Raw genomic sequence first — 26942 nt, forward strand, 5'->3', positions numbered from 1 at the left:
AAACATAAATACCTCTCATCTGCCGTATCAAAGTATACCTCAAGACCACCAGAACAATGACATTAAACAAAGATGTATGAGACAAGGTGCAACTTTTCTCTTTACTATATCTTTCCTCCGCTTATGTTACTTCCCTCAGTATCTTGACATACTGACTCAAATAAAACAATTCACAAGACTGGCAGACCAAAGTTCTCTTCTTCAGTGCTTCATTTTTACTGCAGGAAGTGAAAGGCCAAGTGGCCCAAGGGAACGGAGGCTGGCATGCAGACAAGCTAGTGCATGGGGTACTGTGCCAGACCAAATAGGCTGACCTCAAGCAGCAACCAGCAATATTGTTTTGTATTGCATACTTCCATGAGCCACATTATTTGCCTTTGTCTGAATTTAATACATAGCCATAAAATGTAAACATTTTAGGAGGGAGATCTCAGGTCAGTCTGCATAAGATAGAGTATGTGAAAATAATAACACACAAAGTTTAGTAAACACATTAAACCTGACACGTAAGTAGGATCTACAAGGATGGCAGCTATAGGCCTGCGAAAAAGTGAGCAGCATGTAACAAAGATTCACCCTGACAGAAAATACAATGGAAAAGAGATTAACTAAGGAAAGTGTCCTTTCAATATCTGCATCACTTTTGGACAGAAGTGCATTCATTCAGACATTGTTTCATTTTTCCCTCTCTCCATTTTCTTAAGTTAAAAAAGAAGACCAATAGGAGAACAGATAAAAAAGATAGGAATTTATAAACGCCTATTGAGAAAAACATCTAAGTCACACCTGTGCTGATAACATTGCTCTAAGTATTAGACAACTGATATGACTACACCCTCACTCCCATACTCAGTACTAAGAAAATTTTTTTTTTTTAAACTTTGCACAGAATTCCATTTGCCATGTAATCATAAGTCGATGGCAAAAAGAACAAAAACCTAAAAAGAAAAGAATTAATGGTATCTATCATGCTTCTGTTGAAGCAAAACTAAGACTGCTACATATTGCAATAGTGAATGTTAACAATATTCAAAGATGTTTGTTATGTAGTCCAGGCTAATCTTTGGCTATATGCATTCAGAGGATGAGGCCATGTAGCGATATAAACATTTTGCAGAATGCCTGGTTTTACGTAGCAAGACTGGTAGGCTCCACTCCTTTGGTGTTTAATTTCATCATGAAAAATTTTAATAGCAAGATCAAGTCAATCACAATCTATTGATAAAACATTCGTTGTTAAAGAATAGCATAAGTTACATAGAAATCTTGGGCATTAAATAAATGTCTGCCATATCCTGTAAATTAAAATACAAAAAAGGCCTCTAGAAACCTGTAAGTTAGTTTCTTTTTCACTAGCTGTCACAAAAGTAATACCAGCTTTTTCAATTTTTATTTTAACTGAAATACAAACATTATTTCTACAAAGAAAACTTTAGAACTAGAAATGGCTCAGATTCTCATACCATTGGATAAGCCTTCTCTCCCACATGCCCTCTGAAAATATACAGTAACATAGTAGAACACTAACAGTGGAAAGATGTTGTAAAAGGCTTAAGTGAGAAATTCTGATGCATGGATGAATGGGTATGAACTCGTATTTAATACAGTCAAACCAGAAATAGAATGTTTTCCCATATAACAAATGAGATTTTGAAGCCACTTTCCAAGATGAGTACTAAGATGGAAAACTAAACCCAACTTACAGTGGCTCTTGCAAAGGCCTTGAAACCAATGTGTTTAAATACTTGATGACCCAGGAATTTATTTCAATCTTAGCAGCTAACAATTCAGACATCATAACTCCCACCAAAACTGAAAGTAGCACTCTGTCAGCCTGCATTGCTGTCACTATTACTCAACATCTCCTTTGACTCTTTTAGAATAGGAGCACAAAAACTTAATGTACTCTCTCTGCAGCTTTGAACAGACAACTCTGTAGCCATTCAAAGAATGTGTTCTGCAATCTCTCATAATTTAATCACTGTCTGTCATAATAGCCTATTGTGTAAAAAATAATCCACTCATTTATTTTATCATCAGTGCACTCAGGCATGGTCAATTTATGAGCAACACAGTCACATGCATCAGCCATGAGAGATCCATTACAGAGCTGTTGGAAAGTTTGTCTCACAACCAAGTTGCTTTTTTCCCCAGTTATCCATAGACTGAGTCTACAAGTCTCAATCCTTCATGCTATTCTCAAAGGAGAAACGAAGGGAAGCCTTTAAGCCTTTATATATATTAGCCAGTAAGTTAACTCATAATTTAATGTTAAAACTTGAATTACAATAACAGTAACAGTGTCCTTCAAGTCAGGTGGTCATGGAAGAAAAGGACATCTTGATATCATCACAATAGCTCACAGTATGCAGGACAACTAATAGAAGCAGCACAGCTGCCCACACTAGAAGACCAGAAGTCATTGGAAGTGTAGGAGTTGCTGGGAGATACAGAAGCTACAATAAGGCCTGGAAGTTACAAGGCTATACAACTGTCAGAAGCTGCAAAATAGCAAGCCAAATCAATACAACTGCATGCATTTCACAAACCCTACCTACAGAATCAAGTTAGTAGTAGCTGTGAGATAGATAGCACAAAAAGACCGAGACTTGGCTAATCAAGAAAACTTCACGTATGAGCAGTGACCAAAAGATTGAAGATTTCCATATCCTCTGTATACGTGAAAACAACATCCACACACATCTTTTAAATTAAAATAAGCAAGAGGACTTGCACATATGCATACTGCTGCATTATCTCTCATCCACCCAATGGCTTCACGGGAAATAGCCTCCTACATAAGATTTCACACAAATTTTTGTCTACTATAGCAAATATTAAAGAAGAAATCATTCTGATCATAATAAAAATCCTATGTTTGTAGTAATTTTTATCCAATAGTTGTTGAAAGTCAATTACTGAAGAGAAACATTTCTTATGCAGTAAGTCACGTCCACCTGCCTCTTATAGTGCCATATGCATAACACCCATGCAGTATCCCACTCCTTACAGTTCCACTGTCCATTTTTAAAAGGAGATTTTTCTCTACAATTTATCAGATGAAAACAGCAATGCAGTTCTCACAACACACAGGGATTGTAGAAATACCTTATAGAAATACTACAGAAGTTCCTTGTTTAGAGCAATAAGGTATGAATGTGAGTTAGAGTACAATTAACATGGAGGGATAATCACTTAAAACAATACAGTTAAAAATAGATCCAACATAGTAGGTAGCTATTTAGCTAATTTTATTCTTGAAGTATATTTGTGACTACGAGGAAAAAAAACTATACTGCTTTTAACTTATAAACTTTTGTGAAAGTAATTAAAGGACTTCCAGAAGATGCCTAACAAATCGCATATGCAGATAACTGTAGCATCACATTTATTCCTGCATTTAAAGATATTTTGGTTTACCCTTTAGAAGTGTTTGATATCATGAAATAACTTGAAGTATATTAATTTCAGTTAATTGAAAGAAGTTATTTCTCTGTAAGTAAAAAAGACTAAGACAAAAAGACAATAAATACAGCTACAAATACTATTCAATCTTCAGGTTTCAAAGCAGTAACAACTATCTGAAGTTGTTTTAATTCAAGCCAATGCTTTTTACAGGGAAATTTTTCAGGCTCCAAGGGTTACTGTTGTTAATTTTTTTATTTATTTATTTATTTTTTTAAATAAGTCAATGAGAAGTAATTTCTCAATCAGCATTCAATTTTAAAGTCTGATGAGAACTCGAAAGACTGCAAACAAAAGCAGGAGCTTACTATCCAATTAGGTCAGCCACGCTAGCGCCTCAAAAAGCAAACACTAGCAAACACACTAAGACTGTCATGGTTAGAATCTCTAATTCAGCACACATTTGGGACTAATGCATTGAAAGTGCAATTCTGCCACTTTCTGGACTAATAGATTTGAATTCTGAAGAAAATGGAAGAATGAGAGAAAAAAGTCAAACAAAAGCAAGCAGCAAATATCCACAAAATCAAGCTCTCAAGTTTCTCTTCTAAAACAGTGTTTCTAAAAAAATAGATAAAAATAAAAATGAAAACCTTGATTTTGCATTACTGCTACTTCTCTGATCCAGAAGGTCATTTTGCGTTAGAAAGGAACACTAGCAGCCAGACTCTGTACCTCACTATATACCTCCTATTTCATATATCAACTATAAACTCCTAGTTTTTACTTCTGTAGCAGTCTTAAGTCTCAGAATTAAATCATCAATTTGTAGTGATTTTTCAGAAATGCCTCTGTCAAACTTGAGTCAAAATCTACAGTTTTTATAAGACTTCTAAAAGCCCAACTCCACTGCACTATTTGAGCAGTGCAACATGGTCACAGGCAACTACAGCAAATACACCTCCTTTGTATTGGACTATGCAAGGCAGTGAAAACATTTCATAGTAGACTGCAATTTTCTTGAGTGCTCTGCTATCTTGGATCACACAGCACCTTACTTCACTGAGAATATGTCTAACCTGAGGTTGCCTTTGAAACATACGGAAGTAAATATAACTAAAGTTTCAGGTATGTGGTGTTGTTAAAACTGAGAAGTATCTTTTTATGGCACTGCACACACTAGAAGTTACAGTTACTTTTCAGAATTCATTATCAGGACAGCCTTAAAACTTTCATACTTGCAACATCACAAACATTAAAAAAAATCTCAATTGTTATACTACAGAATGAGTACAAAGCTTCAAACTTTTAAAAGATAATCATTCAGGCTCTCCAAAAATACTGGGAAAGACAAGTTTAACAAGTAGAATTTTTAATAGCAGATAAGTTTTCTGCTGTCAAGACTCTCCCATCATTCCAGTATTAAACAAATTCTGCTTTTACTTTTTTAAAAATTAGAGTTTGTGCCAGTTAACATATTTATTTGATTTATGAAGTATGTATTGAATGGGGACTTTTCAAAATAGTGCATTTTCTGCACACTTGATTTACTGGTTTGGCTAGTTCATCTGATTTCAACAGCAAGCTAGAACACTTTCATAGGTCAAACACCACATTTCTCAAATTACCTTAGCTTTAAGTTTTGTACACATTATTGAAGCTTCAAGCCTTTTCAATATTCTTTCTACCTTTCCTCCCATTTCTAGCATCTTTGTTTCCTATTAATTCTTGGCATATAAAGAAAAACAGACCTATCAGAAGAGGTGCATGATATTACTTACTATGCATACATTTTCTAGAAGCAATTCACAAAGATTTAAATATAGCTGATACATAGATTTTTAAGATTTGTCTATTCTGTTAAGACCAGTCACATGAGTACGACTATTAACCATTCATTGGGACAGAGCAGCCCACAAAGGGACAAGAGGGAGACCAGAACAATTTAGGGACTCAGCAGGACTGATAAGGTGCAACTTTTTCTAGTCCAATTTCTTTTCACCACAGCAACAGCACACATTCTCACTTCCATCCTTCATCCCACAGTTGAGGAGTCCCGGTGACTTTCCTAGCTTCATTGCACAGTGACCCTTGTCCTTCTGCCTTCAGACCATGCTCCTGGTTCCTCTCTGCTCCAATTTCCAACCTACCACAGAAGTCCACCCATTTTCAGCCAGAAGAATAATAAGCAGGTGATGACACTACAGGAACCAAGCTTTTCTAGCTTGCCTCCACCTCGCAATACAGATCTATTGCAAAGACATGCTACTAGCTTACTCTCTGCTACCATCATAAATGCAAGCATAAGATGGGGCAAGATAGGTAGGCAGAATAAGCTACAAATATCAGTCTCAGCACTTTGAGCCATTAAAGCTGGCAAGGCACAGAATCTCTACCCCAATAAACTTCCTTCCATTCCAGGCTGCAGCTTAACTGACCTTACCAGCCCTCCAATCTATAAATCAATTCCTGGACAAAAGACACTCAAGAAAAGCATACAACAAAGGCAATCTTGGTCTATACCTTCTCCGTTCAAATAAACAAAGACATGACTTTGTCTGCAGTATTAACGTAAGACATTTAAAAAAAAGCAGCTGTCTGGCAAACTTTTGTATAATCATTTCTATCAGCTTTCACTAGGGGATTTACATTAAGCATTTAAGTAGAACTTTGTTTTTCCCCACGGGAAGTAGAGAAGAAAAAAAAAAAAAAAAAAAAAAAAAAAAAAAATCAGCATAATACTACTTCTGAAATAAAACAAGTTTGTTTCCAGTTACAGCTCAATTCAGGAGGCTCCAGTAAGATAATTCAGAGAAGTGCCTCAGGAAGCATTCCTGTTTGGCTTGGAATTACTATACAAGCCTACACTTTAAATTCTTCATCCCTTTACAGCTGTCTGTTTACAGTTACACTTCATTTGACTGAACAGCTGCCATCAGCTACTTGCATTCTACAGACACTTAGGCTATAAATAAATATATTTAAGTTATTTTATGAAATCTGCATGTATGACATCTTCAGTAGCACACTTGGTATCTGCAATACCTGCAAGTTGCCAGCAGTTTTCAGCCAGAGGCTCATTCTTAAGTGTCTAAGAACTATTCTCTACAATCTGACAGTCATTACTAGCTTCACAATTTACACAAAAACTCAACTTCATCCAAACAGTGTTTAAAGCAACTAACTTGCACATGATCATAAGGAAGACAGAAAAAATAAACTCTCCCCATTAACATTCACTGTATTTACAAGTACTAGTTTCTCCCAGACAAAGATTCAACAAAAGATTTATAGGAACTGTCTTAACAGAAGCCTGTTGTAGAAGTTCTACCCTCTGTACTCTCATGAACTCCTGACTATTAAGAAATAAAAGAAAAGCTTTCAAGTGTGCAACAGATTTGCTCCTAACAAAACTAACAGTTTCTTTAGATTGCCAGCTGTGTTTCTTCAAGTAAATAACAGGTGAACTAAATATGTTGAGCTAAAGCTTCTTTCCTTCAGAGGAAAAAATGCGAATACCCTGTTTACAGCTACAGTCAGCAATCCCACCACAATTCCCAGAGGCTGATATGTAATATTGCTGTTCTTGGTTTGAGTTGTCATTTCGGAAAGTGGCTTTTTGCAGCCAGCAAGACCATCGTACAAATCAAAACAAAGAAATACAGATCTGCAATTAAAATAGAACATCATAACATTTTGTCATTACTTCAAGGAGCGTAACAAGAACGAGCGCTCTCAGCTAAGAGCTCCACACTTATCATTTTGATAGCCTTTCTGTTCGTGTTTTTGCAGATTAAGTCTGTATTGCCTTTATAGCATGAAAATAATGTCATTTCCTGCTAATTAACATCAATTTAAAAGAATGACTATTACTACTTGAAGCTGTATCACAGTGATATACTTTTTGTCTTCAACTATGGCTTCAGCACACTGTTCCTTACTGAGTCCTCAGGAATAAGATTCAGATTCCTTAATTCAAGAGACAGCTACAGGTATCAGCATCAAGCTTCATAAGCTTTTTGACTCCCTGCGTGGAGGAAGTCTGGACTTATGAATGTGTTCAGGAAGCAGCACAGACACAGCAGAGATGTTAAGTTAGTTTTCAGACTTCATGCTAGATGAAAAGAAACACCTCTTTATCTTTAATGACTAAGCAGTATTCAAAACCCTGACTCTTATAGGATATGAAACACTTTACATATGATAGAAATAATCAAATCTACAGAATACTATGCAGTTATTTCAGCAGTCCTGCTGGCAGCACTTCAGTGCTCTCTCTGAAGAAAAACAAACACATTATTCTATTAATCCAGTTCCTTTGAAGGATAGCAAGTAGCTCCTATATGCACAGTCATCAGTTTTTCCTCTTTGCAGCTGTAGCTTTCTTCATTGCAAACTTAAAAAGCTACATCTTACAACAAATTGCAGACTAACAGACATGATTGAGCTAATTGAGCTAAGAGCACCGATAATTTGTTATTGTCAGACACTTCACACAACTGTATATAAAACAGGGGAATTTACATGTCAAAAAATACAATTTCATATTAGCCATGTATTATAAAAAGAATATAAAAAGAATATCAGTAGACAAGTTTCCTTTTCATTTCAAGACACAAATCTGCCCTAAACATATTCCTAGTATTTGATGAATCTTCCTGGCTTTTAAAAAAATTTCTGCCTTAAACACAAACACCACATTTTAATAAAAAAAGAGAAAGTCCATTTAACTGCTACAGCCAAATAAGCATTCCTTACACATTTGTCTCCAGTATTCCTAAAGAATTAACTTGAAAGACAGTATGTATCCTTCACATTAAAAGGAACAATCAGAAATTTTATAAAGAGTATAAAAAAAAGTAGTGCTTAAAAATAGAAGTTGGAAAGATGCGTGCAATTCCATGATCTGGTACTCTTCATTCCACTGAAGGATAATAAAACGCATCTGAGTTTTTAAAACATTCTATTTACAGAAAGAACAGTTCTGTAAATTGAATGTTCTTGAAAAACCTCAGAACTGTATTCAACTAATTTAGGAAGTGAACAAGATGACTTTAATGCAGTTTGAATATTTTATGCAACTTCAGAAACCTGAGTACATCAGTTTACATAAAATAACCTGTCTCTGTAGCAATTATCCCAACTCCTAAAGCTTTCAACATAAATCCACAATTTAGAGTTTTCAGAAACTGCTGAAGAGGTACTAAGTTCTCCTGAAAACTCTCCTAAAAACCAAAAGGATACTGGAATCCAGTCCTTCCCTCTGAATCTCTTCCATGCAGTTCTATCAGTTCTTTTCACCTGCTTGCACAGGTTGCCCAGAGAAGCTGTGGTTACCTCCCTCATCCTTGGAGGTGTTCAAGGCCAGGCTGGATAAGGGTTGGGCAGCCTGATCCGGTAGGTGACAACCCTGCCCGCAGCAGGGTGTTGGAACTGGGTAAGCTTTAAAGTTTCTCCCAACCCAAGACATTCAATAATTCTATGATTCTTTTCTTTAAACTTCAGAAGTTTTATTTTCTTTAAAATATCTCACCTACTTTAATAGCACATTCATCACTATCACACAAAGTCAAAACAAAAAACATTTCTACGCTTAACTGCATTTTCACCCCTGTTCTCGTCAAATGAGTTATAAATATGCATCTTAAAATTGAAATCTGAAGTTCATGGCATGATGTTTGGCTCTATAGAAGTTTTAGGCATATGATTAGTATTTTTGTGGAAAGAATAGGGATAAATTTTGCATTTGATAAGCAAGAAAAGACTGCATACAAAATTTCTGGAATGCTTGTGTGGGCAATGTCATTTGTACTTCTGGAGGCTGGCGCACTCAAACAATGGTTTAAAGAGTATCTTTCAGATACAATTTGATTGCAGATGACTGGTTCCATTGCAACTGGCTTGGAACATGCTCAAATTTAGGTAAATGTTCATAGGATATTCAACTAGGATACAGAGAGGTTTATTATCACTGTAACCATTTCCTTCACTCCTCCAACTGTTCCTCACCCTCTCTCCTGTGCACTAGAAACAGAAAAAGAACCAAGGACGCCAAGTATTATCCAACCCCACAGAACCTTCTCCCTGACTGCAGGCAGACACTGGGATTTATAATCCAAACTGTCTGGGACACAGACTGCTGCTAATGTTGCCTGCAATGTTGGCAAGCTGTTAAAGTTACAAAGTGAGAAGTATGTGCCAAAATATGTACTCCTGCTTGCCAAACATATAATCTCAATGCATACTTCCTGATAGGAAACCAGCTTAATAAGTATGGGACAGTTTCCTCTTCCCTTTGCTTAGAAACAGTCTTCTTTCCCACACACAAGCAGAGAAGAAGAAATAGCACCACTTCCACACTTAAAAGAAGCTCAGTCAGTTCTCTGCATGGAACACTCAGTTTCATTTGATCGATCATATTCCATATTTTCTTACCAATTCAGATGACCACCACCAGGCCTTGGTTCCTAAAGAGCCTCTGTCTCCCACTGTTCATGAAACATTCCCAAAAACATTTGACAGCTAAGTTTATTTGGTGAATACAGCCTCAGCTGTCGCCTGGTTCACTCTGCTTTGTGATCTATTAGTAGGCCCTCTCTTCATCTAGAAGAGAAAAGAAATACCTGTGAAGGACTGAGTTTTGTACTTGAGTCACAGCATGCACTTGGTTTACTATAAAATCTCTGTTAAGAGAAAGTTTAACTAAAAAACTGGATACATGCAGGATAGTGAATTTCTTCTAATGCTTGAAAAGATAACACAGATACTAAGCAGAACATGTGGCTCTAGGAACCAAACAGCATGCAGCATTATAGGATAGCCCTGAGGCACTTACTTTGCTTCATTACTATACCATGGCAGTGTTCTAGAAAAATATCTAATGGCTTATGAGCAACATTCACATTCTAAATAAACTACATCTGAGGAAATCCCAAAGGTAAGTAATGATAAATTCAGAAATCTTATTGAAGAACAACTATGAAAGGAATATCAATAGCTATGTCAAAACTTAGACTTGAAAATTCTCTCAAAATAATTAACTGGCGTCTACAAAAGAAAAACAATTGATATCTAGGTCTGACAGAAGACTTGTCCACATACTGAAACATGCACAGCTTAAGTGTTACTAAGGCAATAATCATGACTGCATTTTCCCTATCTTGCAACATCCTTTTAGTGCTAACACCTTCTCCTATTAGGGAGAAAAAGGAGGAAATAAGACTTCTTAGTCATGACAAGCTGTCACAGATTTCAGTTGCTAAACAAGATATATTCTGTTGAGTAAACTTAGAAGCTTACAGAAGTCAACAATGCACAAAGTTCATATTGCAACAATATTTGCCTGATAGCAAAATGAGGTCTACAATACTCAGCTTTAATAAAAGCATAACCATTCTTCGAGGAAGATAAAGCAGACAAATGGATAAACCATTTCACTGAAGGGGAAAAGTGGTAAAGTAATTCAGAAACCTCAGCTGAAACTGGAAAAATTAACATCTCCCAGTCTATAACTGCCACAAGTTTAACTACAGCGCCTCACACACAGAGTTTAAACTCCACCTGACATCTGCTCAAGACAGATCTGTACCAATAACAATCAAAGTAAAACAAAATAGAAGAAATACTGCCTTTGCTTTAACAGCTAAGTTGTGTAAGTTCTTTTAACCATTGATTTGCAAGTTATGAGCTAGGTAAACTTTGTACACACATACACACAAAAGCAAACCCCATTTTCTGCACTGGTTCTCTTCTGACTAATCTTTCCCTACCCTATTACTAACATCTGCAAAATCTTATACAAAACCTGCAAGCTGGACTTTAGAACCAAATATAAATTCTTATGTTCTTATAAGGAGTGCCAAGGTAATCATTGGCAAAATGTACACAGACCATACATGGCAGAGCATTAAACCAAATTGTAGGATCCTCTCCTATTCTTAACAGACACCTCTGGAGTCTCTTTACCATTATTACTCTGTGCCATTATGTTCTGGCTCATGTCTATGAGCACATAACTTGCAGGTCCATTCAGCTTTATTGCTCTTCGTACAGAAGAGATGTAGAGCTACTGGAGCAAGCCCAGCAAAGATAGTTGCACCTAAAGCACCTGACATCAAGAAAGGCTGAAAAAGCTGGAATTGTTTAGCCTGGGAATGAGAAGGCTCAGAGCAGAGAATGTTATTAGAATGCATTACTATTTGACATGGTTAGTAGAGAAAACAGAGCCAGGATCTGCTCAGTGATACCTAGTGGGGGAAAAAAAATGAAACAATGGGCATTTCCCCCCTAAAATTTGACAGTCATCACAGACTGAGAACAGGATGCCAAGAAAAGTTGTGCAGCCTTTTTCCTCAGAAGTGTTCAAATCTGAGAGGACAAGTGTCTGTGACCCCACTTTAGGGATCACAGGAATAGGAAGAAACGTTGGGCTGAAAAATCTCCAGAGGTCTCTTCCAACTCCAATGATTCTATAATTCCTGGCACAAATGAAAATGACTAATCTGGTTCTCTAAGGAAAGCAAGAAAAGAATACGTAAAGTTAATAATGAATGCTTTTATGTTCTCCTAGGACAAATGCCAAATCTACCACAAAAATAAAATCAGAATCTATACCTCAAAACAGCTAATAACCAAAGCAAACTGAGACCATGATACCCCAACCATCAGATTCTGCTTTTATCACATTATGAAGTTTATTTGAAAACTGTTGAAGTTTGCAGAAACAAACCTAACTACATAAGTCAATTTCAGCTGATATTAGAGAGACAGGACCTCTAAATCCAGTTATTCAGCTTGAATGACTCATCATGAGTTTTGCCTTCTGGCTCTCCTCCTCATCCCACCACTGTTACACTCAAAATACAAAGTGATTTGTGCACAAATGCCGTTCTGTGCATTTAACTCAAGAATCTTTCTAATTCAAGTATGCAGACAAGGGAATATAGGACCAAGAATGGAAGGCTGTGAAGTCCTGATTGCTGCAGGTGTTGAACTGATAACACAAAAAGATATATAAAAAAATACACTCTTGAGATGCTAGCTGGATAATTTAGGTAGACATTGGTGATGTTTTTGCAAATATATGGACTGAATCAATTCATACTGATTATCTGTGTACCTTGGCTGCTGCAGCTGAGACGACTTCAGATGGTCACACTGGTATTTTGGCAGCAATTCCTCAGACTACAAATAACCCATGGCATAATTTCTATCCTACCCAACACAAGGGCAAGAGAATTTGTTGCAGTTCACTTTATTGGGCATGGTGTCACAGAGATCAGAAGTAGAGATCATAACCACTGTGTATGGAAACAATAAAGTGTCATTCTGAATCAAAGGGTGACCTTTACCCACAGCTGGGCAGCCCATCAACTTCTAATCTGAGCACAAACAGGCCGTTTAAAAATCTGCAACAATAGTTTAGGCATAGGTGCATGTTCACATGCAGACAGTGTGAACACTTCAGCCCTGCCCAGGGGACTGACTATACCAACTTCTAAATATTTTTATCTTGAACATATAAAGTTCAGTAGGCTGTGTTAGAGATTTCTACTATAAAGCACTTCAGAAAAGTCCATTTGAAGCCTGTCTAGGTCTTTAGTTGCTTAATTCAGTTCCTTGCCTTAGAAGAAAACAAAAGAGCTTCAAACAAAATTCTCCTGACTTTCTACAAGGAAGAGAGAAAAAGTAAGAAGTCTTTGGCATCCTATTACAAGAACTCAGCAGATCTGATTTAGGACACTCATAATGGCATCTCAACCTTTTCTGAAAGGTCAGGAGATGCCTCATATTTAATGACACACTACTCTAATGCTTACATAAGCTATGGAAAAAAAAGATAAAATAGTCATAACACCAGAGAAAAGCACCAAAAAATCTTTTAATGCATCAGTCTCTGCATTTACGTGGGGAAAAAAAATATATCAGTTTTCACAGCAAGAAATTCCTCCCCAGAATACTACCTTCTACCTGCCTGTCAACTGCTGTATTTCAAACATTCTCACACGTGAACTGCTGAGAAGATTCTATCAAGTCACTAAACCATTATGATGAGACAGCTTCCTTAAATTGAGAAGTCAAACAGTATAAGGGTACAATAAGAAAGATTAGTTCTGCTTGTTAGTAATCTTTTTTTCTTATACGTAGGTTGCTCCAAATATTATGCCTCTTATTTATTTCTATGCAAACTACAAGAGATAAAGAGCACAGTAACATTATTTGATAAACAAGTTCTCAGCTATAAAACATTAGTTTTCACCATAGTCACCATCAGTTATGCACTTTTACCAGCAATGAAAAAGAGCCTGCATGCTATGCTTGTAAAAATCTGTACCAGCAGAGGTGACCCAATGGTGTTGAAATGCACCACCCGCCACCACACCGTGCTCACATGCACTCTTTAGTTTCCATCAGCGTTCAGCAAGCATCAGTGAATGTCAACTGCTACTGTTTTTTCCACATGGAGAGACTCAATGACACACCTTTGTTTCACACGCACTTCCACATCTGCCCCTCCGCTGCTATCTGTCACACAGCAACAACATTTAATGGAGTAGTGGTGGGAAGGTTCAATATCCACTGCCATACCACCAACAGTCGCCTTTTGAAGCAGCTCTTGTGCATTCTCTAAATCAATAGCAACAGCGAGCAAGGATGTTTCCTAACTGATCTAGCAGCATCTACTCAGGAAATGTGACTGGAGAGTAGAGGGCAGTCAGAAATAGAAAGCTAGTGGAAGTCTATGCTATCACTGATCCCTCTGCAGCAGCACATTACGTAGACAAGTTTTGAGGATCAGACTTGCACACAAAAGCTTGCAAGTGCATTTAGAAAAATCATATCAAATCAACAGAGCATACAACTGATTCAAACAAGTAATTACAACACAATCAGTAGATTAAACTAGTGAACTAAATATAGAACATATGCTCTCTTGGTTGAAAAGCACTGAGCTGCTGAGAAACCTCTTTCAGAATATTATAGCCCTTTGCAGAATTGCCAGCCCTTCAGGGTATTGGCATGGCAAACAGTTTTGTCATGTGAACAACTGCTTACTCTTGAGAAGTACGCATAGCCTATGGCAGTGCTTTCCAAGCAAGGAGACAGGTCAGTAAACTGCAAGAACATACCTCATACAAGGCGCCTTCCTTTCTTCTTGTAAGGTAAAGGGAACAACTGTTTTCAAAACATTAGAAGTATTGGACCAGAGCACATTCATCTTCACTTGGTGTTGCAAAAGAAGAATCTTAATTGTCATCTTGTTGATGAAAGGCCTACTTCAGATTATCTCACCTCATTTGCAGCAATATTACGTTGCCTATTTCAAAACAAAAGAATTCAGAGCTGGCTGCTACACTTTCAGACCTGAAAGTTATCACCTTCAGGTAAAGCAACAAGCAGTTTTTCATTCATAAGTGGTGTAGCATTTGAAAATCGCAACTGTGGATCGGGTAACTACTACTGCTCACAGCAGAGACAAAGTTACACAAACCTTTGCAGTGTATAACCATCAGACCACTCAATTCATTACAAGTGTTACTTTAGCTACAACTAGAAGAGAAAAAGTTGTCTTGAGTTCTTCAGCTGCTTTGGACTTCGCAAACAATAGTAATGTTTACTTCAGAGTTAACACTAGGGATGACAAAAAAAAAAAAAAAACTAACACTAGAGAACAAAGGAAAATGAAGTGGGGAGAAGAGGGTTATGAAAGGCCAGGAGCTGAAAGGATGAAGGGAAGAGAAAAAACAGATAACCACTCCTTTGCAGGTTAAGCTGAAGTAAAAGGGCAGGAAAAGAAATTCAATTCGAAACAACACACCTAATTACTGCAAATGAAAGGCCAGTTACTTAAAGACCTCCTGCATAACCTCCATATACACTACAGATATTCAGCCTTCTATTTTTAAGGCTTTATTCTTATTTTCAAGGTCACCCGATAGCAAGACCACAGAACTTGAACCATCCATGGATGGCTAGTATCACTACTTGAAGCTAAAAATCAGTACTGATAAAAAATTACAATTCAGTTAGCAGGCAAATTTGCTGTTTCAATGTTTTCATATGCAAGACAAACAGTGATTAAAACTACAGAAGAGACAACTCTACACATTACATAAGGAGCAATGAATTCTAGTCAGGAGCATCTCAAGCAACTCCAGGTCCAACTCATTTCCACAGAAGGCTACTTCCTCTGTGCCAACACAATTCATCCATCATTTCAGACTGATAGCACACAGCAAAAATACGCTTAAACAAAAAAGGCTGCAATTTGATTTTATTCTACTGAGAAGTAGAAATAATTACAACTTCATGCCTTAAAAAAAAAAAAAAAACATGGCAAAATATAGTTGTTCTTACACAAAATAGAAGACTCGCTACTCAAGCAACAGCAAACAAACAACTAGAAAAACGATACATGCAGAATTTCCATTACAGCAGCATCTTGCTGTTCTAATAAGAGTATTAAGTACTTATGAAGCTTTGTTTTGACAGGCAAAGTTATTTAATGGTTGTTTCTCCTACGTTTTACAAAAAAAGCCCAGCAAAACACATGCTGCAAAAGCAGCTTCCAGTTTGCAGAAGAAAATCAAGTAAACACTGTTCTGTTTGTGTGGCAAACTTCAAAACACCAGAACACCAGGAAACCTAAAGAAAAGAATTTCCACACAATTATTCAAGTACCGGTTACTTTCTTTGACTATCAGAGAACAACTTTTAACTGAACACATCTAGGAAAAAAACTCACAAAAAAAAAAAAAATCAAATGCATGAAATCAGAAATTCCTGTATCTGTGTAACAAAATCTGACAACTTGAAGAGTAATATCATGAAACACCCTTGCATAAATGCCTAAATATATAGAAGCCCTCCTCCTCAAAGCAGGATGAGTTACTTTCAAGAATTGAAGTGCCATCTGACAGCAGGCTAATGCACTCCCCAAACAGTGCTGTCCCACTCTCTAGCACTAGTTTCTGATAATTAAAACAAAGTATTTCCCATAATAAAAGTTGGAATCATACAAATCCTAACACTCAAGCAACTTCAGTCCAGCTCTAATTTTTTATCATCTATCAAAATATTGTTCCTTCAACCCTGAAGTGCCAGCTCAAAAGCACAGTTCGATATAAAGAACACGGTCAGAATGGGGAACTGACCTCCAATATGAATATGCATACAGCTTCCTATGTCTTCTATAACAAGTTTTTAAATCAAAACCAGCTTCACATTAAACAATTCTTAAATATACATATTAGCCATCTCTTCCAGTGGTGACCCATGAAATAAGCAAACAAAGAATTTACAGTACGTCAATCAGACAATTTTACTTAAGTTCCTATTCACTCTGAACTCCAGGTAGTTTGTCCACACTACATCTTGATGACATTTGTTTTCCACTACAGATGTTCCCAAAACACAAACTTCTTGAAACCCTGAGCCCGGAGATCTCTCACAAAGTTTCAAAAAGTCAATCTCAAGAATACTGCCTGCTAGAAAACCAGTAGGCAGGAACAGCTTGTTCTCACTTCACTGTAGCTCTAAATGAAGCTAAGTGGTTTTTGTTTGTTTGGATTCAAACAAAGAAAAAAGTTGTATTGAATGGGATTTCAGAGAATGTAAATGTTAAGTTTCTTAAATTTGAATTGCAATCAGAGTGACAGAGTTTTTTTTTTTTTTTTTTTTTTTTACAAAGACATCTACAGTCACATTGACAGAGTTACCTGAAACAAAGCTTCAGTCAAGAAAAAAAGTGAAAATCACCAGAGGAAAGGAGCATTCTTTCAGAAGTGCCCATGCTTTTACCTTCTTGACATAACCAAAGGTCAGAATACACCTTTTTTTAAGTGTCCTGCACAGAAAAAAATCAGCTTACATACTGATCCTTTTGGCCAGCATCCTCTGCTGCTGTTAACCTTGGGAGCTGTACAAATAAAAACCCATTTAGAATTTGAAAACTAACACTTACAGAAAAGTATCTTTAAGATAACTACATAAATGGAGTCATCAAATACTTAACAAGAAACTCAAACTCAAAAACCTGACTCCTTTTTAAAAGCAGTCAAACAAGAACATCCTTGTGAACTTTTCAACAGAAAGGATTCATGCATTTTCCTCGGCAAGCAAAGATGCTTCAGAAGTAAAAGAAAGCAGATTGATTTCAATTTCAATAACTTAATATCTTAAAGGACAACATATTAGTCTTAATTTTAAAGTAAACTTTTGCTAGGGAAATTAATCTTCTCACTCACTCAACAGTTTATATAGACATTGGTGTTTCAAGTGAGATAATTAGGGCTCAGAGACTAAGTAGTTCAGCAAACATCTACTTCCACCTGGTCCCATTCCTAATTTTTGATGCTGCATAAGTTACATCCTGCCTATTATCTAAATCATGCTGTAAACAGCACCAACAGATGGTGAATTCTACAGCATACCAGCTATCTTCATAGCAGGGATTGCTCGATAATAGAAAGAAACCCTGAAAACTAGAGAAAACTGAACAAGAGGTCTGAAGGATGCAAAGAAGCTGACAAAAAGTGGCTCTGCTGCCAACACATCAGGCACGTTTTGTTTTTCACATAGCCTTTCAAAAACAAAAACACATTCACTGGCAATAAGTGAAAACACTTTTCATTCTCAGCACAATACTCAAAGTCTCACAATGTCTCAGTAATCAAATCACTTAAGATTTCCACAAGTCAGCACCACAAGATATACTTCAGCTAATATAAGTTTATTTTCCACAAGAGCTTCGTTAGGCATTCTAAAATACAAGCAGTGGAAAGTCACAATACATATGGAGACCAGAACTAAAGCAGCCTCTGGCATCATCCTTTGTATATAAGCTTTTTCCTCAGAAAGACTTGTCTGATGTTTAATACCCAGCCTCTAGCTGAGACTGAACATTTCTGTCAGAATTACTGAGCTTACAGTGGTCAAAGGATGAAAGTAGGATGCACAGTTACACATCTCTTAGTTAACTTGCTAAAACAAGTATGCATGTGCAGTGCTAAATAAGTTCTGGCCTTAGCCCAATCAGGTCTTACCATTCAAGAAGATGCAGTATCAAGTTACCTGTTACACATCAATTCTTAAAACTTGATACATCACAAGCTCTCTCCAAGTCAAAACATTGTGGTCTACTACACTGTTTCATAGTTAGATTTCATTTTCTATTTGTATTACATTTTCAAGAATAAACCCCTTCTGGTACTATATAAGCCCTTCTTCAGAGCTCTTTTTTTTTTTTTTTTTAATAATAGAGAATGCACCTTTTTTTCCCCACAAGTGCTTTCTCATTTTTAACACAACATTGAAGTACTTCCAAATTCACTTCTGTAGTGTCATTTCTACTACAGTACAAGAACAAAATGCTGTTAATGTAAGCTTTTGTAACCTCCACGTTTTCCCTGGAGCATTCAGTCTATGTCAGGTCAGGACAAGGGGAAATGGTTTAAAGTTGAGGGAGGGAAGATTTAGGTTGGATGTCGGGGGAAGTTCTTTACAGAGAGAGTGGTGAGGTGCTGGAGAGTGGTGAGGTTGCCCAGTGAGGTTGTGGATGCCCCGTCCCTAGAGGTGTTCAAGGCCAGGTTGGATGGGGCCCTGGGCAGCCTGGTGTAGTATTAAATGGGGAGGTTGGTGGCCCTGCATGTGGCAGGGGGGTTGGAGATTCATCATCCTTGAGGTCCCTTCCAACTCTAGCCACCCTGTAATGTTGCAGGTCATTATTCTGCAGTTATTCCAAGAAACTTAAATAACTTCTTTCTTTCTGGAACGACAACTAAATTCAACCATGACCGAAAAAATAATCTTTTAGCATGGGTAGATGTTTTATCTTTTCTACAGTATGGAATCATGAAATAAAGATTGATGTGTGTTTTCCCCTTTCAAATTGAAAATATGTCAATGCTTGGCAACATTTGGAAAGAGTTACAATCTTGTCATGTACTGCACAAACAGCATACTTGGGTGCAGAGGGGAGGTTGTGGGAAGAGGATAGGAGAAAAAGAAAGATCTGTCAGTGCACAGCTCTTAACCACCTCCACAAATGATAACTGCATTCTATAAAACACATCCTCCCCAACACAAAGAAGAAAGTATTCTCTGAAAGCAAGTCTAAACTTCCAACATCTTAAGTTAATCAGCATGAGATATTAGAGGTCCACAAAAGGTTTAATACTAAAATCACTTGCAACTTGCCTTTCTGATTTGTTTCTGGCTTTTTTTTTTGTTTGGAAAGAAGTGGATGAAATAGTAGTATTGATTTGTAGGAACCTCAAGCTTGACCCAAGCAGCTGCCTTGGACCATTATGTAGCTAACCTCTTGTCAAAGACCGCTGCAATACAGCAGCATTGACTATAAAGAGGACAAAGCAGCCTTAAGACCAAATCATAACTTGACCATAAAGCTTGTGCAGACATTCCTTGTGGTTTCAGCCTTGCTCCCTCTTCTGAAGTGGGATTTGCTTCAGATTCATGGCCTAATAATGCAACACACTACCAGGAAAAGGACCCAAAACATCATACAAAAATGTATCCAGACCTCTAAGAGAAGACAAATGATACTCAGGCTTAATATTTTGCCATTTTTAACTGAAAGACAACAGAATAGCAGCAATTACAGTATTAAGTAAAGCTTCAAAAGGAAGTTAAGCAGAGGATAAAAGGGCAGAAAAGTCATTTCTCAAAGGAAGCAAATAGCTAATTTCCAAGCAGCGTTTAAAAAGTAGAAAACACTATTTGAAAATTGAACATGACATTTCAGATCTTAAAACTGAAATTTTCATTCTGAAATGAGTTTGCTGTGTTTTTCGTATTTGCGAGAAAAACTTCATATATTCTAAAATATTCTGTTAGCGAATGCTTGCTCTTGTGAGTAACTGAAAGTAATAAGCTTTTGAACAAATGTGAAACAAGTGCTTATTTTTACCCTCAGATCTTAGTTGTTTTCGTTTTCAGAAGTAGGACACGTACTGAGTCAAGAGTCAGAGTAAAGGTCCCCCAATTATCCAATTCAGAAGCTTGCAAGAATATCTATTTTAAATCCCATAGACAGGATAACAGAGCATTTCAAATTGGAAAAAGCTGTTGTAGTTTTCCATTGTGGTAAGAGATCACATCATAGATTTTAAATATGCACTAAAGAATGTTATTAAGAATACAAAAACTATGTTTTTAAAATGTTGTAGTCAAATTCTTATCCAGCCCACTAAAAAGAATACCACATTTATACTCTGTATTTCTCAGGCCACAGTAATGGCATAGCCATGATTTCCAGTAAAATTTGGCGTTACATTTAGCTGTATAACACTACTAATCACAGGGTAATTTCAACAATAAATATTTGGTTACACTCTGCTTTGTCATCAGTGCAAGTAATTTAGCTGAAATTGATCACTCAGAGAATCCAAACTCCTCTTTTAGAGACTATTTTTATTTTCTGGTAACTGAAAGTCTTTTCCTATAGAACGTTTCTCCAGAAATAGTGCTTTGCAAACAGAAAACCACAGAGACAATGTCAGAAGCAAAATGGAAGATTCAAATCTAGAGCAGTAAGGCAATTCATAGTTGCTTTTAAACTGTCCTTAGCTAACCCTACTTTACTACTCAACACCAAAGTCTAACAGTGACCTTACAGAGCACACAGGCTACGTCACTTCATCGCAATCAGGTAATTTAAAGTCAAGTTATATCACACCATTCTTCAGAAAGAAAAAAAATTCTGGGAAGAAACAAAAACACAGAAGAATGAGCACCACTGTAGCTATTATATCAAGTAAAATACACAACCCCACAGATGCTGACAGTCTCTAGTTTTACTAAAATACTCCTGCAATGCTCCTTTACAAGATCTCTGAAGAGCCAGGCTACTGCTAATGAACAGCAGTATCTTACCTCTATTAAAAAGAGAACTAAGAAACCAAAATTAAAAAAACAAACATCTACCTGCTTCTGAGAATATTCAGAGACAGTCAATCAGTATTTACTCAAGAGGTCAACTTAGTAAGTCAGGCCTTCATAGCATCTCATATAATTGAGTCCAGGTATCATCTGTTATCAACCCCCAAAGAAAACTGTGATGTGCAGAGCAGAGGGTAGGCACCTGAACTTCTCAGACAACCTCAAAGGCTCCCTACAATCAAGTGATGTGCTCTGATAAGATCCAGACCCAGCACTGCTCCAAAAACTAGGGGACAAAAAAAACAAAACAAACACAAAGCACAGAACAGAACGGCTATTTTTTGACTACTCTGTAGTTAGTAATCTATGTTCTGTTGATATGACTTTCACACATCCTGTAAATCTTTACAACATACTCAAACACATAGTGAGCATTAACATGGAAATCAGCTGCTAGCAGAGTTACTTTCACACAGTAGTTCATAACACAAACACTATAATTCAGAAATCAATATTTGCTAGAAGAAAAAATACTCACTGTATTGTTAATATGTTGCTTTCTGTGAAATATTACAGAACTGCCACATTCAACAGTTTAAGTTTTACACATTAAAAGCAAACAAGTTCATAAGAAGTTTAAACAGCCCACAGAACTGCTGTTATTCAGAATGTTTTTACTCGGATAATTTTCTGGTATTAAAAATAAAGACAACAAAAGTCACAAGTTACCTTTAACACCACTGGAAGTCTTGAAGACTTGTAGAATGCGATCCAACTATGACAACTGGATAACAGCCTGATGTCTTCTTGATCTAAAACAGAATACAGACTTAAATTTCTAGTCAGAGTAATCGTCTTCCCACCAACCAACTGATTTGGAAAAACGTAAGAGTTAACTTGCTTAAAAAAAAAAAAAAAAAAAAAAGATTTTTCATTTAAGCACTTCAACACCCTGCAAATACTAAGGAGGTGACAACCACAAATTTAACTTGCAGTTTCATTTTTAAAGTCTCTTCAAAAACTGCATGGCAGTTTAACTCCTTCAGTCAAAAAGAGACTTTTTCTACAGAGAAAGAAATAACCCCTCACAATTTCAAATAATCGAAATGCAGTTTGATTACGTGTACAATGCAGGCCATAACACAGTCACACACTCCCACAGGCTCCTTTCCTACTTCCACGTCTTTCCTTATGTCTAGCATACAATGAGCAACTTTTCAGCTTTGCTTTTCTTGGGTTCATTCTGCCTTCTATAGGGAAGAAAACTCACCTCTCCCTCTTCATCTCCCCCAAAAGCATATAATCAGCTCCAGAACAAAACTACCATTTGAATTAGTGCATCTTTTTCTAGAAAGCACTTGATTTTACTTTAAAAATATCTAAAAACAGCATATACACTATACAATACAATCTTTGATAACATTTTTACCCTACTGAAATCTACAAGTGATAAACTAAGATACACTAAACTGAGTGATAATCTCACATTCTTTCAATTATGAGGGTGGTATTGTGTACTACAGCTAAGCAGCACAAACTGTTTAGATTTGTTTTCTAGTCAGTGAACCATTTCATAGCCACATTACCCAAGCTTGCCAATGTTACAGGTACATCATCTATCTCTGCTGACAGTGACAGGGCCCAAAGGAAAGCTGTGACATTGTGTTGGGTTGGGGGGTTCTTCAGCAGAGGGCAGCAGGCATGGAACAGGCTGCCCAGGGCACTGGACACTGCCCCAGGTGTCAGAGTCGATGGAGCATTTGGACACAGCTCTTAGAAACACTATTTGATTGTTGGGTGGAGCTCAGAATTGGACTTGTTGATCCCTGTGAGTCTCTTCCAAATCAGGATAGTCTGTGTTTCTATGACCTATCACTCTTTACTCTACTTCCTCCCCTTTTCATAGTTGAACAGATTGACACATTTCCTAGTTCTTGCAATTCTTTAAAGTATTCCCAATTATATACAAAAATGATATTCTAAGAGTAATATCTCATTGCCAAAAGTAAAAGCAGAATTCAAAGAAAAATATATATATAATGGAATCCTGTAAGGACCAAATTCAGAATAGAATGATATGATCTTGGCACATTTCATATGCTGCTTATAAAACTAGTTTGAAATTATTTGAATAAGAACTTACAGCAATACCTCCTTTAAATGTCTTAAAACGTGCCCAGAACACTTTCCTATGATCCATGCTCCTCATTCTTAAACACACGACTCAGGAAGAGGCCACATTTTAAAAAAAAAGTACATTTTTACCTATATCCATACTCATTAAATGAGTCAAATCATACTGAATGTAGTAATTCATACTATGAAGTTATATATTAATAAATGAAGTTATTCTTCAGGTTGCATCCCCAAATGAGAGTGATTTAAGCCTACAGTATTGCCACTGAGATCCCAGTAAGACACCAACAGGTCAGACTGGTTTCAGAGAAAAACCATTATTTGCTCCTACCATTAAAGCCGTAACAAGAAGTGGTAATAAGAATTATACTTCTTATGGATTAATTGCAATTGCTGAGGACTTACCAAATCAGAGGTGGAACAAAAAGTATATTTCTGAAGAAATGAGACTTGTAAGTCTACGCTGTGCAGCCCTAGCTGTTGAGTCTAAACTCTCCCTCTTTTCTGACTTCAAAATGTACACATGGGATATGAACTTCTGCAAGTCCTGTCTAGATCATTATAAGATGCATTATTACAGTGCAAAATCCTCTGCCACGGGTACAAGCTGTCAATACAAGTTCTGAGATCCACAGCCTCTGAAAACCAGGAAGGAAAGGCCTATTCTAAGCTCAAAGGGAACTCAACTCAGCAGAAAGCTGTAATTCATGCAAGAGAGCAGCTCAACTTCTCACCATAGAGAAAACAGCACAGTAAGCAGAAATGGAAATGTTGGAAGAAGGAGAGCAGCAGCTGAAGCAGAACACTTCAGCGGAATACCCTTTCATGTAACATGGGATGGCACAAAGGAGGGTCTGCCCAGCAACAGGTTGGCTCTGGAGTTTAAGGACAGAGTTCATTTCCTACTCAAAACTTTAAAACTTCGCGCCAAAGGATGCAGCTGTGCTTTTTGAGCATTTCCTATTACAGAAATACATCATTTCAAACTCTCCAGGTCTAGAAATATACAAGCCTGTGAGAATTTCCTGAAGGCTGTTCTGTAGAGCTATGGGCGTATAGCATTACTAATGCTCTGGTAGCGCACATGCTAGCAGACAAGAAAATGAGGCAGTAAAGCTAAGTAAAGCACTACATGTCTATGAAAGAGCTATAAGTGATACGTTTTTAATTAAGAACGGGTCTTGGGCAGCTTTACAAGAAGCAAAGCCATCTTAAGCGCCCTGTTTACTAGCCATTCCTATTATCAAAGCACCTCAACACCAGTTTATTCACTGGCTAGCTGTCGCTTATTCCCAACCAACGGTTTTATTTCAGAAGCTCTTTCAGGAAATCATAATCATTAAGATGACCAAAATCTCAAACCATCTCCTTTTACAGACCTCCTTTACGTCTCAGCGGTCACATACAGAACACCGGCTCCTCAGCCCGTTCTAGTCACACACACCTACCCTCTCATTTCCACACCAGGTGCCCGCATTACGTGCAGCCCTCGCTGGGTGGAAGCTCAACTAAAGGAGATGAGGACACATCTGGGGACGACACCCGATCCCCTTCCCCGCCTCGCAGCCTGGGCCGGGAGGGCAGCACGGCCAGCCCCAGCCGGCCGCTGGCGGTGGGACGGGCTCCCAGGACCCGGCAGGGAGGCCGGAGGCAGCGGCGGCGCCGCGAGGGAGATTCGAAACCAATCTCCGAAAGAGCGTTAACGGCCTCCGAGCGGCCGCCACAGGGGCCGGGGGGCTCGGCGAGCCCCGGGCCGCAGCCACCGCGCCGGACACGCTTCCTCGGAGCCGCTGCCGCCCCCTGCCGTCCCCGCTCCACCCCTGCCGGGCCCCGCTCTGACAGCCCCCGACCTCCCGCCTCCCAGCCGACGCCCGGGGCCGAGAGCGAAGCGAGGAGAGAGGAAACAGGCAGCGCTGCCCCCGAGGCGAGCAGCCGGCCCGGCCCCGCCCGCGGCCTCCGCGTCCCGCGGCGGGAGGAGCGGGGAGAGAGCGCCGGCGGGTCCGGGGCTCGGCGGCCCCCGGCCGCGTCCACAGCCCACACACGGCGCCGCGACCGCTCCGCGTTCCCCCCGGCTCCATCCCCCCCCCCCGGCTCCGCTCCCCACCGCCAGCTGAAGGCGTCGACCCACAGCGGCTCCCCACCGGTACCTGTCGGCCAAACGGCCGCCGCGCGCCCGCCGCTCACGTACGAAATCCAAGTTCCCAACCGCAGCCGTCAGCCCAGCCCGGGAGAAACCCCCGCCGGCCCCGCCCCCCGGCCAATCCGCGCCCCGCCCGTCCCCGCGCCCCGCCTCCTTCCAACCCCTCGGCTCCGCCCCCGAGTCGGGCCCCGCCCCGCGCCCCTCACCCCGCTGCCATTGGCTGAAGCGCCCGTCGATCCTCAGGACGGGTGCTCTGCTACGGCCCCTCCTGCGCTGCCGCCAACGGCTGCTGCACGTCTGGGCTGGGGGGGTTCGGTGTTCGCTGCCCGGCCTTGTCCGGTCGGTGGTTGTTTGATTGCCTGTGTTAATCTTTCCGTTCCAGCTTTCTCCCAGCATAGGAAAGGCGAGTTAAGCTTTGGGCAGAGAGGTAATGGTCAGGCCTGCGCTTGGTGCATGTGTGTACAAGAAAGACAAGGCTGAAAGAAACATAGCAGTAACAGGTGTATAAAATCTGTGAAGTAGACAAGGCCTCTCCTAACTTTGGTCTTTTTTGTTTTGCTCGTTAAGAAAATTATTTGCACCACACAGTCACACTGAATTTACAAAGCCCAGAACGCAGTGTCTGCTGCCTGTACAACTTCATCATTTTTATGCGTTGTCACAAAATCACAGAATCATTACAGTTGGAAAACACCTCTAAGATCGCCTAGTCCAACCATCTGCCCATCGCCACCATGCCCAGTAACTCAAAAGCCACATCCACACCTATCCTGAATTCCTCCAGGGATTCCATCACCTCCCTGAGCAGCTACTTCCAGTGCCATGCTTCTACTTCAGAGATGAATTTTTTTCCTAATTCCCAACCTGAACTTCCCCTGATGCAACCTAAGGCCATTCCCATTCATCCTATTATGACCTGAAGTTAACCAAAAGCTTCTCACCTCACTTCCGTAAGAACACAGAGTAGATTTTCTGGTTTGCAGCAAGCTGTGCAGTAAAGTAAGCAATTTTCTAGGTAACCTCTGTGTCATGATAGAGAAAACTGGAATAAAAAGATAAAAAGAAGAGAAAGAGAAGTATTATGACTAAGGCTCTGAGTGTTCTTTAGGGAATTCTAGGAAAAAAAATCCTTAGATCTCTAAACATTCTTTGTCAAAAGTTTCTGCGCAGTGCTATGCGACATGCATCACTTGAGCCACGTTTTTTGAGAAAGTGGAGGGATATGCCTTCACAGAGACAGTTTTAGCACGCCAGGTTCTCAATTATAACAGCTTACTACTGGAAATGAAGTCAACAGGCAATATGCCATAAATACTTCCATATTCATACTGTAAGTATTTCATAATATTTAAAGTGGAGGAAT

At 38.6% G+C, this 26942-nt stretch overlaps 1 protein-coding gene across 13 annotated transcripts in view; it reads right to left on the bottom strand.

The window, feature by feature from the left end:
* EPB41L2 (erythrocyte membrane protein band 4.1 like 2) overlaps positions 1 to 25695 on the bottom strand; it is a 104253-nt gene extending 78558 nt beyond the window's left edge. For 11 of the 13 annotated variants that reach the window (XM_048936607.1, XM_048936611.1, XM_048936606.1 and 8 more), the window contains exons 1-2: positions 25587 to 25695; positions 22033 to 22115 (exon numbers count right to left, since the gene is read on the bottom strand). The gene's annotated coding sequence lies outside the window, so the exon portion shown is untranslated. Of the gene's footprint in view, positions 1 to 9840; positions 10009 to 14534; positions 14558 to 22032; positions 22116 to 25586 lie in introns of those variants that run through there. The other 2 variants (XM_048936598.1, XM_048936599.1) reach the window with 2 other exon arrangements.
* Positions 25696 to 26942: the final 1247 nt, after the last annotated feature.

Source organism: Lagopus muta, chromosome 2 (genome assembly GCF_023343835.1).
Source record: "Lagopus muta isolate bLagMut1 chromosome 2, bLagMut1 primary, whole genome shotgun sequence".
Lineage (NCBI taxonomy): Eukaryota > Metazoa > Chordata > Aves > Galliformes > Phasianidae > Lagopus > Lagopus muta.